We start from the raw sequence: 14753 nt of genomic DNA, 5'->3' as shown, positions 1-14753 counted from the left end.
TTCACTTGCATGCATTGGAGAAGGAAATGGCACCCCACTCCAGTATTCTTGCCTAGAGAATCCCAGGGATGGGGGAGCCTGGTGGGCTGCTGTCTATGGGGTTGCACAGAGTCGGACACGACTGAAGTGACTTAGCAGCAGCAGCACAGCATAGAATGAAGACTCCATAAAAATTCCCAAAGTATGGGGTTTTGAGAGCTTCCAGTTGGTAAACTTGTGGAGATTCTAGGAGGTTGCATGCCTAGAGAGGGCATGGAAGCTTTGCAGCCCTTCTCTCATATCTTGTTCTATGCATCTCTTCCATCTGGCTATTACTGAATTGAATACTTGCAAAATAAACTGGTAACCTTATAAGTGAACTGTTTTCTTCAGTTCTGTGAGCCACCCTACCAAATTATTCAGCATGAGAAGGGACTTGGGAGAACCTCTGGTTTATTGCCTGTTGTTTATAAGCAGCTTATGATGCAGAAGCAAGAAGGTCACTCTGATCTTCCCCCCTTTACCTTCTTCCCCAGACCAAGCCATAACATCTTATGTGACACCTAGGCTCCTCTGCTGGGAGGAGGAGCACCTTCTTATCACCAGAGATGGGAAATTTGGGACCAAGAAATATTAAAATATTGCTTCTGTTTTGGTTTTGGGCACACTGAGTAGCATGTGGGGAATCTTAGCTCCCAGACCAGGGATTGAACCCATATCCATTGCATTAGAAGAGTGGTGTCTTAATCACCAGACCACCAGGGAAGTCCCTGTACATGCTTTTTTTTAAGATAATTTTTAAAGTGTAAAGGAAAATTGTACTCCCAAATTTTAGTGACCAAAGAATCAGTATTCATGATATGCCAAAATATATTGGCAAATTAATGTGGGTTTGATATGTACCACATAATTCTGAATTCATGCAGTGTTTGAAATTAAGAAAGTTTGGAAATATATGCCAGCTATCATATTAAGAATTTGTTCTATAAGGCTATATATCACAATTAAGAGTTACTAAGTAAGAAATGTTATAGAAGACACTCCTGGGGCTATAGCTTACTTATTCTCAAATTTCATTGATTAATTTCTTGGAGACCTCCAATAACATTTAACTGCTAAGCCTTATCAGTTTCCATTGCTCTTTAGGATTAATTTAGAAATCCTTAATGTGCAGGTGTTATATACTCTTATCAAAACAAGTTGAAATACATCCTTCAAATGGGCACAGGTAACTGAGCACAAATTGTCTCAATCAAGTGGAAACAAACCAAAATCTTTTGTATGTCCCATAAAAGACCTTTGCTATATGATTGGCTTCCCCGGTGGCTCAGAGGTTATAAGCATCTACCTGCAAGGTGGGAGACCTGGGTTCGGTCCCTGGGTCGGGAAGATCCCCTGGAGAAGGAAATGGCAACCCATTCCAGTATTCTTGCCTGGAGAATCCCGTGGATGGAGAAGCCTGGTAGGCTACAGTCCACGGGGTCGCAAAGAGTTGGACACGACTGAGTGACTTAATTTTCAACTTTCACTTTGCGTTATTTTAAATCATATACATATTATAATCCAGTTTTCTCTCCCATTGAATTTTCAAAAGACTAGAGTTGTCTCTCAGTATCCACTGGGGATTGGTTGCAGGCCTTCACTCCCCACTGAATTCCTACAGATACCATAATTCACAGATGCTGAAGTCCTTTATATAAAATTGTGTAGTATTTGCAAATCATTATGCACATCCTCTCAACTACTTTAAATTATTTTGGGATCACTTATAATAGGTAATATAATACAATATAAGTGCTATATAAAGAGTTTCCAGTTTTTAGCAAATTCAGGTGTTATTTTGTGGAACTTTCTGGAATTTAATTTTATTTTGAATTTTCAATTTGAGATTGGTTGAATACACTGATAAAGAACCTATGGATACAAAGGACCAACTGTATTTTACACTGTTCAGCATCACTTCTTTCTTGATACCTTCTTTTTTCTTTATTCGAGTTTTATAACTTTCTTCTAGATTTGCAGTAAGATATTAGGATATGTTCTTTTTACTCACATTTAATTGTGGTTCTCTTTCTCTAAGTTCTTTTGTCAGACATTGCATCCAAAATCAACATTACAAGTGCTTTAAGACATATGTACTTAGTCTTGAAATTTAATACTGGGAAGGACAATACTGAGAAGGACAATTATGTCATCATAAGATGAGCTCTTTTCATAGTCAACATATTCTAGACTATATTGATCTTATCCACTGGGGTATGGCAATTTTTGCATTAAACCCCTTCTTATATCAAAGACTATGAAGTCATATACAAGGAAGAAAATCGCCAACAGATTAAATTAACAGAATGATAATGCAGGTTGACTTGCTAAACTTCAATTTCAGTGTCTTGGACTGGGAATTCAAATTTCTACCTACCTGAGGTTGTTAGGAAGATCAAATGAGACCTTCACTAAGAACAAAAAAAGGCACCTTGTAAATTATACAGAAAAGTTTATTTCACTATTGTAAGCAATTGAATCTTTAGGTTCATAATATTCTATCAATCAAAAGAATGTTATGTTGCAACTTCATAAGAAATAAAAATTCAATGGTAACATTTCATTGAATTTCATCTACTTTATCAAGCAAATTAAATTAATTATGCCTAAATTTCAAACAGGCCACATCATTTTGTTTTCAGTCTATTTTTCTATTTAGTGAACAAAATATCTATTTTCTCTATTGTTGCTGTTCATTCGCTAAGTCAAGTCCAACTCTTTGTGATCCCATGGACTGCAGCATGCCAGGCTTTTCTGTCCTTCTCTGTCTCCCAGAGTTTTCTTAAACTCATGTCTATTGAATCAATGATGCTATCCAACCATCTCATCCTCTGTCACTCTCTTCACTCCTGCCCTCAATCTTGCCCAGCATCAGGGTCTTCTATTTTCTGTCCATGGGTTTTATATCGTTTTGGCCTTTTTCACTTCTTCTTTTTTGTTTTCTGCTTCTATGACGTTATCTACAGAACTGAAAGGATTTTGAACACCATCTTTCACTTTGCTTAACACGAGAGTTTTCCATTTATTCCCTCATGAGTCACCTCCCCAGGGGTAAAAACATTGGAAGGTATTAAACAAATTAAAGGCAGGTGGTCTAAGAATCACTGCTGTTTTTACCTTGGGGAAAGACTTTTCCTACAATGTTATTAACAGCCATATTGTATTTAGTTGAAAAACAACAGGGAGGGAAGAAGAGACAAAAAGCAAAATGGTGAAAGCAATGTTTTTACAATCCCCACTCGAGGAAACATTCAGTGATGTTTCAGAAAACTCAGAGAAAAAGTCTGTTGATCTGATCTCCCCTTGGGATTCTGGAAACCACTATGGACAATGTTTAGTACCAGTATGAAACTGCCTAGGCTGGTTAATAAGAGAGGATCATTTTGATCACTCAAGCATTGGATAATGAGTTTTTGGTCATGTTCCTGAACTCCTTCATACTCTAATCATAGACAATACCCCCTATATTTTCTGCTAAGTGCATTATAGTTCTGTTATATACGTAATTCTATTATACATACATACACATATAGAAATGTTTGAGAATCTAGGGTAGGTTAAAGAAAGGAATGACTGATTTGGTTTACATTTTGAATGAATGTTGGCTCATGTGGCAAAATAATATTATTGTTTGCTTTATTTCATTCATTTATTGTTGTTGTTCAGTCAGTAAGTCATCTCCACCTCTTTGCAACCCCACAGACTGCAGTACACCAGGCTTCCCTGTCCTTCACTATCCCCAGAGTTTCGTTCATCACCAAAATGTTTACTGCCAATCTGTGTTATATTCTTTTAAGTAAACAACGAACAAAAGAAGATGAGACAAAAGGGCCTGCTCCTACACTGTTTGCATTCTATGTGGGAGATAAACAATAAAGAAATAAAATATATTACATGTTAAGTGTGTTTCATTGTTATAAGTATACATATATATATATAAATCAAAGCTTAAAAACATCTGAATGGACAAAATAATGTCTCTTCTTTTCATTTTTAATTTCAGTTTTTATGGTTGATCCTTTGACATCCATTAATACTTCAAATAATACATGATCTTATTTTCTATTTTTGAAACTACAATTAAGTATCTGTTCCACTTCTCTTCTCTACTGCTTGTATCTCTTGATATCATTTCTGTACTTTTTATTTCTGAGTTGCATTCTATTTAATTTACTCATTCTTCTATTTCAGTTCAGGGGCTTCCCTAATGTCTCCGTGGTAAAGAATCTGCCTGCAGTGCCCTATATTCCAGTTCACTAATTCCTTCCTTGGTTATGTCAGTTCATTTGTTTAATTGCACTTCAATTTATATTAATATTTAAAAATTTTAAGTAACCTTGTTTTTGATATTTTTTATTTTCATAGTTTTAACTATTATCTTCCTCTCTATCAATTTCATAGTATCTTGTATTTTCCTTATAGTTTGTATATATTTTTAAATAGTTTGCTTGCATTTTTCTTAGTAAAATATTTTTAAAATTATATTTATATTGTAACAGGATGAACTTGTGGTTTTAATCATTTTCTATTCTGTGTGTTGTCAAAAATCTTTAATCATAGTGACATGTATATTCCTTTTTTATGTTAATTTTTGACATGTGTATTCCCAGGATATACTGCTAATGAAGATTCCAAACTGTCTTGAGTAGCAGGACATTGGTTAAGCTGCTCAGGAAAAATCATCTTCTTTTCTTACCCAGAATTCAAGCTTTGTACTTCTCTTAAATATCTACCTGAGTTATAGGTTCATTTTTTCATCAGTTAAATGGCATATAACTTTGAAGGTGTTATATTTATACAGCAGTATTCATTCTAAGTTCCTGCCTCTCCTGGGCCCAAGCATTTATCTTCTGTCCCTGAGTGGTAATAAAATCCAATTGCCTAGGTTACCAAGGTCAAAACTTCTTATCCCTACCCAGGAAGCTCCAGCATCTCTCCTGGTGATTTTATTGTTGGTTTCTTTTTCATTATGAGCATGTGTATTTTATTTATTTTTTAATTTTCTCTATTTTTTCCTCATTCTTCAGATACACAAATTAGAAACCTTATTTTCTTTAACACTCCCATCACCGTCTATATGTAGTCTACGTTATTTGTATATCTGCATGTTGGTTGGCTTATCTATTTATTATTTAGTAAACAGATATCTGTGAGTATACTATCCAAGATATGAACAATCCTGTGCAGATCTCCTGTATGACAAAGCTCTGGGATACATACGTAGGCGAAAGATTACTGGGTTGAGGGGTATGTGAATATTCAATTATATGTAAATGCCAAGCCATTTTCCAAAATATAACTACTATATGAAATTATATCTGTATCACATTATTTTTTTACCATTGGTATTATCAGAATTTAAAGTTTCTGGCAACTGAAATACAGACAAAATGATATAGCATTGTTATCTTCATTACATTTTCCTGATGTGATTCCCAGGTGGTTCGGTGGTAAAGAATTCAGCTGCCAATGAAGGAGGCACAGGAGATTCGGGTTTGATCTCTGGCTTGGGAAGATTCCCTAGAGGAGGAAATGGCAATCCACTCCAGTATTCTTGCCTGAAAAATCCCATGGACAGAGGAGCCTGGGCAGGGGTTGGGGGGGAGCGGCTAAATTACATGGGGTCTCAAAGAGTTGGACATGACTTTAGTGACTGAGCATGCACTCAGGGTCACAAATAACTCTGAGTATGTTGTATACATGTAATGTCATGTGTGTATATATGTGTGTGTGTGTGTGTGTGTATTATATACAGTTATATATTTACCATATACATAAATATTCAGTCCCATGTCTTCCTGTTTCCATTACAGTATTTTAATCATTGTCTTCTATTCATTCTTCCATTCGTATTTTCCCTTACCCTCATGGCAGCCCACTCCAGTACTCTTGCCTGGAAAATCCCACGGACAGAGGACCCTGGTAGACTGCAGTCCATGTGGTCGCAAAGAGTTGGATACAACTGAGAGACTTCACTTTCACTTTCATGCCTTGGAGAAGGAAATGGCAACCCACTCCAGTGTTCTTGCCTGGAGATTCCCAGGGATGGGGGAGCCTGGCGGGCTGCCGTCTATGGGGTCACACAGAGTTGGACACGACTGAAGCGACTTAGCAGCAGCAGCAGCAGCAGCAGCACTGATATTGAGTCTTTGAAAGTTTTGTGTATCGCAAATATCTTCTCATGGTCTAAAATTTGACATTTCACTTACCTTAACTGTCTTGTGATATATTAAAATAAAGAATTTTACCTTTAATAGTTAAATTTGCCAAGCTTTTATATAGAATAAAGCCTCTGAAGTGTTTGAAACTAGCATGCTGCTGATGAAATACTTTGAAAAGATGAGTTATCAGACTTCTTCCTAAAAGTTTTTCATAATTTCCTTCATAGCCTGTGGGGAAAAACATGCACAATAGCAATACTCTTTTAATTCCACTGTTACAGCAGTTTATTTTTTGTTCCAAAGTGAGTTAATGATGAGGCATTTGCCTGTGTGTGCTTGACAGAACAATCTGTCTCCGTGGGAAGCTTCCTCAGGAATTCCATAAAGTACGAACCCCTGAAGATGCCACCTTTTATGCAAACCCTATAGTTAGCCTAAATATCAGGCTTTGAGTCCTGGATCAATTCCAATTTGGATAATACACAATGTTTACTAAAATTCCTTCTCAAGTTTGAATGCAATACAGAATATTTCTTATTTCTCTTCATAAAGCCTCCTTCAATGTAATCACACATCTATTAAATTGTACTTTAATCTCCAGGGTAAATGCTTTCAGTGTGGCATCTTATTTTTCATGACACACTCAATATAAAAGTTTGTTGCATCAGACATAAACATGTAGTTTGAACACATTCTTACATCATTTGAACCATATCAATCTGCCATCACAAAATGTTCAGATCTTACAGATACGACAACAGTTGTTGAAAAAATACGATTATATGCTGAGAAAAGCTTTACTGTCAAAGGATCATGTCTGGATTAGCACAATTTGCATACTGTATAAACTGAGTCTAAAGTTCAGATTCATGCAGATCTCTAGAGATTTGAATATCCTAGGACAAGACATAGAGAATATGCAGATACTAGTTTCTAAACTGGTCATCTGTGTCTTAATAGATTATCCAGTGAGCTGACAATTACTTTTAGAATGTATGAACAGTTACTACTTACAGTACAATCCCATTATGATTATGAAACAAAAATCAAAACTATGGTTTGAAAAATGTTATGAGAGGCTAATTTAATAATTTAATTTTAGATTGACTGCATGACCAATTCTGCTGAGAACACAGAAAAAGATCATTATGGGAGTCAAAAAGTGGACGTAACAAGAAGAATATTTTATGCATTCATTTGTATACTTTCTATGGATTTTCTGGTGGGTTAGCAATAAGGCATCTGTCTGCAATGTAGGAGACACAAGAGATGTGGGTTTGATTCCTGGAGCAGGGTATGGCAACCCACCCCATTATACTTGCCTGGGGAATCCCATAGAAAAAGAAGACTGGTGGGCTATAGTCCATAGGGTCGCAAAGAGTTGGACATGACTGAAGCAACTGAGGACGCATGCACGTAGGTTTTCTATATTTTGAATTTGTCAATACTTTTAATTTGACATTGTATTATATTCCTTTGATGAGTTTTCCCTAGTAGCTCAGCAGGTAAAGAATCCACTTGCAATGCAGGAGACCCAGTTTGATTCTTGGATTGAGAAGATCCCCTGGAGAAGAGAACAGCTATGCACTCCAGTATTCTGGCCTGGAGAACTCCATGGAAAGAGGAGTCTGGCAGGCTACAGTCCATGGGGTCACAAAGAGTTGGACACAACTGAGAGACTTTCACTTTCTTTCACTTTCAATGAGTTTTCACCAAATTCATCAGGTGGCTTCACTTATACTTCGTTCACTTTCTTGCTTAGACACACAAAGGAAATTTTCCTTAGCTGTTATCTATTTTAGAAATCAGCCCATTAGAAAAATAAAAACTTCAGAAATAAATGAGACAAAGTTGGTGAATTAGAGAATCTTATACAACTGGGCAGTGCTCAAAATAGTGCTAGATTATAATAAGACTTTGGTCTCTCTAGGGCAAAATTTAAACAGTATGAAATATCTTGCTTACTTCCCTGGAACTATGGAAAGTTTAAATAAAACACAGAGAAATAATTTTTTAATCTGGTGCCCCTATATTTCCTCCCCCCAGCAAACTGGTTACCAATCTTATTTCTGATGAACATATCAAAGCGATTGTTGCATGCCCCATCTTTTCAGAAGCATATGTTAAACAGGGCAGGCAAAGATAAACTTTAAAAGGATTCACTTGTCCTAACAGCCCATCTGTTTCCTACTCCCCGCAGAGCACATCTCTTTTCTGGGGTCCGTTTCAGGTGTTCTCTTACCTTATGTAACACTCTCTTTATTGTAAGTTCATGCTGTGACCCTGTCAGAATTGCTACAGCAGGGGTGACCTCAGTAATGACCATCCACAGCCTGCCAAGCTTACTTGGTCAGTGTTAGCTGATTAAACTTTTAACAACATCCCCTGTGCGATAAAGGGCAAAATGACAACTTTGCCCATCGTCAAGGTGTCTGTATAATAAACTAATTAGTAAACCACACAGTCTGTGGAGCTTTTAATGAGTGCTATCGGCTGGCCTCTGTAATAAAAACCCAGTCTGCCCCCTTTTGGGATTCAATTAAGGCACAGACTGTCATATGCTTGGTCTAGCTGATCAATGAATCCATTCCGACCTTTGTCGGAGCTGTTTGCAAGGTCAGTGGCAGTAGTGAAGAGAGCCAGCTTGGTAAAGGAGATATACCCAACAGCAGCCGACAGGCTCCAAGTCCAGTTGTTAATATCCTTGTGGTCATTTGACATCAGCAGAAGTTTCTCTCATTCAAAGGTTAGCTAAAAGAGAAGACAGCAATGAAAAAATATATAGTGGTATTTTTTTCACAGAAAGGTCCCTCTGTTATTAAAAAATGATCATTAGTCTGTTAACATCTACCTTTACCTTGCGGTATCTTCTTTTTCTTTACCCAGTGGAATATACTATCCAACTTTTGCTCTTCCAAATATACCTATTGATTTAATTCTTTTCCAGATGTGAAAATAAATGTAACCTTTATGAGATGTAGTCCTGCATTTTATGATTCAAGATTTGAGGTTTTATAAAAGAAATTCAAGTTAAAAAGATGATATCCCTTATTAAAGCATCCTGATATCACAAAAATGATTTTTAATAATTAAATTTTTAAAAATAGTGTGTATTTTCAGGTATTACAAGCTTCTTCAGTTCTACATATCAAACATGGCTATTTTTCTTAGTAATTTGAGAATGCTCACATTTATTTGTCAGAAAATAATTATTCAAAAAATGAAAAAAATCAATTTTTATCATTTAAATAATATTCCCATTATTTGCCTATTTTGATAGTAATGTTGAAGGGAAACAGTTCAGTTCAGTTGTTCAGTCATGTCCGACTTTTTGCTACCCCATGGACTGCAGCACAACAGGATTCCTTGTCCATCATCAACTCCTGAAGCTTGCTCAAACTCAGTAAAGTATTGGTAAATAATGTAGCCTGGCATTTCTAGACTTAATATTTTTGGTTTTCAGATAATCAAGTGGACCTGTGAGAATTAGCAATCTACATTATACTAAAAACTAAGATTTAAATACTCCATTGATAAGCTGTGAGATGGAAAACCAGATGAGCTATGAGCATAGCTGACCATTCAGCAACCACAACCCAAAGTACTAATAACACTTTGTGTGTGCAGTATTTAGAGGCCCTATAGCATCTCACTATTTACACCTTGCTGCTGCTAAGTCGCTTCAGTCGTGTCTGACTCTGTGCGACCCCAGAGACGGCAGCCCACCAGGCTCCCCAAACCCTGGGATTCTCCAGGCAAGAACACTGGAGTGGGTTGCCATTTCCTTCTCCAATGCATGAAAGTGAAAAGTGAAAGTGAAGTCACTCAGTCATGCCCGACTCTGTGCGACCCCATGGACTGCAGCCTACCAGGCTCCTCTGTCCATGGGATTTTCCAGGCAAGAGTACTGGAGTGGGGTGCCATTGCCTTCTCCATTTATACCTTAAATAAGGTAAAATATACATTATGTTATTTGAAATTATTTGAGATTTTGGAGATATATATATTTTCAAATAATCAGGGTTTTACAGTTTATTACTTTCCACAAAAAGAAAATTTGTGTTCAAATTAGGTTGAAACTATATACAATTTGAGAAAAATAAATTCAACATTTTTTATAAATGTATATTCACAAAAAACCAAGTGTAATTAAAACTGAACAGTCTGTACCTTTTATTAGCATTGATACAATCTTTAAGTGTTAAAAAATGAATGTGCCATCAGATCTAAAAATTCTAACTCTTACAGTTTATTCTTAGGAAACAATTACACAGCTATTCCATATGCAATCACTAAATATATTATTTTAATAAGAAATAATTGTATAAAAATTAAGCACCCTACTACATAGGTGACTATAACGACTGAGCGACTGAACTGATATATAAAATATAATATGTTCACTTAGCAAAATAATATACGGCCTTTAGAAATGATGAAAATCCTATCCTTATAGATATAAAACAGGGTTCATAACGTCAGCAAAAATATTCAATGGAAATACAATAACTCAGTTTTTATAACATTTATTATATAATATATACTTATATAAGGGCTTCCCTAGTGGCTCAGTGGTAAAGAATCTCCTAGTGGTTTGATCCCTGGGTCAGGAAGATCCCCTGGAGAAGGGAATGGCAGCCCACTCTAATATACTTGCCTGGAGAATCCCACAGACAGAGGAGCCTGGTGGGCTACAGTCCATGGGGTCACAAAGAGTTGGACATGACTTAATGACTAAATAACATCAGAAAATACATATATAAATATATATGTATATGATATACATATATGCATATATAGGCCAATACACATGAGTATGTATGTATACACATATCTTCCTTGAAAGAAAAGCTATGACCAACCTAGACAGCATATTAAAAAGCAGAGATATTACTTTACCAATAAAGGCCTATCTAGACCAAACTATGGTTTTTCCAGTAGTCATGCATGGATATGAGAGCTGGACTGTAAAGAAACCTAAGCACTGAAGAACTGATGCTTTTGAACTGTGTTGTTGGAGAAGATTCTTGAGAGTTCCTTGGACTGCAAGGAGATCCAACAGTCCATCCTAAAGGAAATCAGTCCTGAATATTCATTGGAAGGACTGATACTGAAGCTGAAACTCCAATATTTTGGCCTCCTGATGCAAAGAACTGACTCATTGGAAAAGACCCTGGGAAAGATTGAAGGCAGGAGGAGAAGGGGATGACAGAGGATGAGATGGTTGGATGGTATCACTAACTCGATAGAAAAGAGTTTGAGTAAGCTCCGGGAGTTGGTGATAGACAAGCCTGGCGTGCTGCAAACCATGGGGTCGCAAAGAGTCTGACACGACTGAGTGACTGAACACATAAATATGCACAGGTGTGTGTGTGTGTGTGTGTATGTGTATATATATATATATATGTGTGTGTGTGTATACATATTAATGCCTACATATAGGCATTAATATATATAATATATAATAATTATATATAATATAATATAATAATAATATAGTATATTATATATATTATATATATATAGTAAATATATATAGTCTACTTTTCTGGGTATTAGTCAGTTTGTATATGTTCAATATTTTCTGTTTTTTTTTCCTAATGCTGTCTACATACTGTTTTGATCAAGAGACAAAAAAGATATTTCATAATAATATAATGTTTTATATATAATATAAAACTCAGAAGATGTGTAATGCAGACCATGGGGTCACAAAGAGTCTGACACGACTGAGTGACTCACATAAATATGCACAGGTATGTGTGTGTGTGTATGTATAGATATATGTGTGTGTGTGTGTATACATATTAATACCTATATATATAGGCATTTATATATATAAATAAATATATAATATATATAATATAATAAGTATATATAATATATTACATATTATATATAATATATATAAATATATATATAATAAATATATATAGTCTACTTTTCTGGGTATTAATCAGTTTGTATATGTTCAATATTTTCTGTTTTTTTTTTTTTTCCTAATGCTGTCTACATATTGTTTTGATCAAGAGACAAAAAAGATTCTTGAAACTACTCAATATAATATAAAACTCAGAACATGTGTAATTTCAGAAGTTTGTAAATTATATTTCAAATAAATTTCAAATATATTTTCTATCTAATTTTCCTTCACACTTTTATTTGGTAACATTTTCATATGAAATGTGTCTAGAAATTATGTATATTTAAACTCAAAATTCAGCATGAGAGTCAATATACACTTAGATTAAATATTTCCTGTATTATAGACTTAAATGTAGTTCTCAAGTAATCAAAGAAAAGTAGTGTTCATAACTGAAATGAACTTCACAGAAAACTGCCCTTGTTCCATTTGATCTATTTGGGAGTTAAAGCCAGAGAGGAAATTTTGTTTCATTGAGGTAATGAAAGTGCATTTAGAATCCAAAGTGAAAGAAACATGTGGGTTTATAAGATTTAGGGTTAAGGGATGATTATGGGGGAAGGAAGTATGATTGAGATAATCTTGATTTTTAAAGTCTATATTTCCAATGTCTCTCTCATTAGGACCAACCCTTTACACACACACTTCACTCCCCATTGCACTGACATACACATCGGTACAAACATACACATAGATACAGAGTGAGCATTAATCAATCAGATTTATGGTGTAAGTGTGTGTGTGTGTGTGTGTGTGTGTGTACTCATGGGCATTCTAACTCTGACCATGGGTATAAGTCTAAAAAAAGCATATTATTTAAAATCTCCTCAGAGATCAAATTCAAAAAATGTCATCGAAATCATCCTAAGACGTAAAAGGGCATGTCCTGTAAGCTCTAGTGACTGATTTTTTTTTTTTATAATTCCATTTTATTTTCTCCATGTTAACATCTCGAAGATTGTATATTTTGCAATTTCTTTAAGATCAAGGTAGTAATTTAGCTTACTTGTGAGATCAGTAAAAATACTGAGTTTTTAGAGAATGACGCTGTACATCTGGTTTGACCAATCCACTTACGTAACAAAAGCACATTGTTTCCTTATCAAAATTTCCTTGTAAATATTCACCTTAAGAACAGTAGACATTCCATTTAGGTCAAGATATTTGATACCGAAGGATGGGAGAAAGCAAGGGTAGGTGGAGCCATGAGGGAAAAATACTTCCCATGCTGCCCAGGCTAAATTTACCACATAACTTGGCATCAACTCACGAGTTCATAGTCTATTTCTAGGTCCCTAAATTCCTAACTTAATTTGGCCAGTCTTGTAGAATTATGTCTTTGAAAGCTATGACCTTAAATCAAGGTTAAATTTTAACATAAAGAAAACAATTTAAAAAATTAATACAGGGTTGTTAATCTGTATACCCTTCAAGTAAACAATAACACCATTTTATAAAAAAGTAAAAATGTTTTATAAGTAAGTATAACATGCAAAGTAATACGTTACATCTCTACTAGTAGCAGAGAAAAAAATAAATAATATAACCAAAAAAGGCAGGACATTAATGGAAAAAGAGGATTGAAGAACATACACAGTGAATAGAAACATTCCAAAGGGATGTTGTATATCTAGACATATCAATAACTATTATTGTGAGTGGTCTAAATACATCAATGAAAAGAAAGGTATTGTTAGATAGATCAGACATGTGGAAATCAGTAAAAATACAGATGTCCAAGGCAGCTCTATCAATCTAATTAATATTTATATAATACTGCATTTAACAACTGCGGAGCACATAATCTTTTCAGGATAACATGGAATATTAATCAAGATATATCTCATTTGGGGACATAAAATATACTTTCACAAATTAAAAAATACATATACAAAAATATGTTATTGAACAACAATGGAAATAACTACAAATCAATTAGATGAAAAAAGTCAAGATAATACCTGAATACTTATAAATTAGCAATACACTTCTAAAATAATTCATGAGGTAAAGAAGAAATATCGAGAAATTTTTTAAAATCATCAAACTAATTTAGAAATGAAAAGACTATTTACCAAAATATTTTTGATAAAGAGAAAGTTGCTTAAAGTAGTTCTTATTGGAAATCTATATCATTAAATTACATAATAAAAAAGCAGGAAAAGCCTAAAACTAAACTTCTGGGAAAGATAAGCAGTTATTTAGCAAGGTTGGTATATAATGTAAGAGCAGTATATTAAAGTCAGTTGCTTTCACATATGCATCAACAAATAATTGGAATTTGAAATTTAGAAAAGGCACTATTTACAATAGCTTCTGCTCTGGCCCTTTAAAAAATTATTTGGATATAAATAACCAAGGATGAATAGGAATTCAATGCCTAAAGTAAAGAACAATGAGGAAAGAAATTCAAGATCTAAATAAATGGAGAGACATTCCATTATCAGTAGTATCAATATTATTAAGATGTCAATTCCTCCCAACTTTATTAATTTAAGGAAACCCCAATAAAAAGCCTAGCAAGTTATTTTGTGGTTTTAAAATACTGATCTTAAATTTTATGGAAAGGTAAAGAATCTGGAGTAGACATTACAGTCTTGAAGATGAAGAATCAAATTGGAGGGCTCCAGTTACGAGTTTTCAAGATT

This window comes from Oryx dammah, unplaced genomic scaffold, assembly GCF_014754425.2.
Source record: "Oryx dammah isolate SB20612 unplaced genomic scaffold, SCBI_Odam_1.1 HiC_scaffold_29, whole genome shotgun sequence".
Lineage (NCBI taxonomy): Eukaryota > Metazoa > Chordata > Mammalia > Artiodactyla > Bovidae > Oryx > Oryx dammah.
This window is presented reverse-complemented; position numbering follows the sequence as displayed.